Source organism: Mustela nigripes, chromosome 7 (assembly GCF_022355385.1).
Source record: "Mustela nigripes isolate SB6536 chromosome 7, MUSNIG.SB6536, whole genome shotgun sequence".
Lineage (NCBI taxonomy): Eukaryota > Metazoa > Chordata > Mammalia > Carnivora > Mustelidae > Mustela > Mustela nigripes.
This window is the reverse complement of record NC_081563.1, coordinates 51,857,133-51,858,984: the sequence shown is the minus strand read 5'-3', so window position 1 is coordinate 51,858,984 and position 1,852 is coordinate 51,857,133. Positions and strand designations below refer to the sequence as shown.

Here is a 1,852-nt window from a genome sequence, read left to right as displayed (position 1 = left end):
GGTTGGGGTACCAGGTGGTGGGTATTATAGAGGGCACGGATAGCATGGAGCACTGGGTGTGGTGCAAAAATAATGAATACTGTTTTTCTGAAAATAAATAAATTAATTTTAAAAAAAAACAAACAAAGGTGATCACTTCTCAGTCTTTTGGCAGGGACCAAGTGCAGTATCTGTTCTTATCAGTTTAATATCTGATAAATTCTCTATTGATTTTAAGGCTTATTATACTACACTGGAGAAAAGAAGCCAGATACAAAAGAATACATGGAGAGTTGTATTATGTCAAGTGTTTTCCCTCATGTATCAAATGTTTTCTTTATTATTTTTTCACCTTTACTTTTTTATTTATTTATTTATTTATTTTTTTAATAAGGTGGGGGGGTGCATCATTCCTAGAGGTACTGCAATACCAGGTTGATGGTAGGTAGGGTGGACAGAGTAAGCTCCTATTCCATCTCCCTGCTCCAAAAACCCATTTATCCAAAAGAGTACATATTACATGACTCTGTTTATGTTAAACTCTAGAAAAACTAATCTAGAGAAATAGAAAACAAATTAAAGGTTTTCTGGGGTCAGGGGCAGGGGTGGAGGACAGAGATTAACCGAGTAGGGGCAAGAGTGAAACTTCTAAAGCAATTAAAAGGTTCTGTTTCTTGACTGTAGTGGTGGTTATGAGGTTGTATATATTTGTCAAAACTCATTGGCCCATATGCTTAAAATATGTGCATTTTATTGTAAATGATACCTCAATAAAATGTGTCTTTTAAAAGAATATTAATAGGGGTGCCTGGGTGGCTCAGTGGGTTAAGCCGCTGCCTTCGGCTCAGGTCATGATCTCAGGGTCCTGGGATCTAGTCCCACGTCGGGCTCTCTGCTCAGCAGGGAGCCTGCTTCCTTCTCTCACTCTCTATCTGCCTGCCTCTTTGCCTACTTGTGATCTCTGTCTGTCAAATAAATTTAAAAAATCTTGAAAAAAAATAAAAGAATATTAATAGGACATCCCTGTGAATGATACAGAACCAGTATATGTTTACATCATACTTCTCCTAAATTCCTCCTCTCAATTTTTTCCATAATGATTTGACATTTTTACTCTAGTTTTATCATTATTATTATTATATTTTTAAATGTTTCTAAGAAAGTAATCAGCTTCACAACAATAATTGCAATAATTTAGATTTAGTTCTGTGTCCATATTACTTTACTGTTACCAGCTTCTTTCATAACATGACTCTCCCATTTGTGAACTTTCTTATTTTATCTACTTGTTAATTGGATTGTATTCTTAAGGTTTTGGGTTTTTTTTTCCACAGAAGATCAGTATGTGGTATTTTTCCTGATGAGGTATCTAAATAAAAATGTTTTCTATTGTCTTAATAGACAATGGAAACTTACCTTACAAAGAGAACTCTTGAATCTGTTTTTTTTTTCTTCAATATTCTGGATAAATTTCTAGTTTCTTCAGTTACCTAATGTGACAAAGAAATATGGGCCCAGCTTGATTACTTTCAATCTTGAAAAATCTCTTTTCCTGTGGTTCCAGACTCTCACAAACTCCTAGTTTTCCACATTTCTCAGGATTCTCCTTCTCAACACTCTTATGTAATATTTCTTCCTCCTCTGCTCTTGAATATTGGTGCTCCCAGAGGCTCTACCTAAGGCCTTCTTTCTCATCCTATACCAAGGGTTACAAATCCAGTCAAGTCTAAACTTTAAGGAACTCAATAGAATAAATAATTTTCTTGGAAAATACCAATAACCATAAGGAATTCAAGAAACAGAATGCCTTCAAAGACCAATAATTAGGGGAGAAATTGAAGAGGTTGATACAGAACTACTTCAGAAAATGGTG

At 34.9% G+C, this 1,852-nt stretch overlaps 1 pseudogene; it reads left to right on the top strand.

The window, feature by feature from the left end:
- The first annotated feature begins 131 nt into the window (after positions 1-131).
- On the top strand, positions 132-299 carry LOC132022950 (U2 spliceosomal RNA; annotated as a pseudogene).
- Positions 300-1,852: the final 1,553 nt, after the last annotated feature.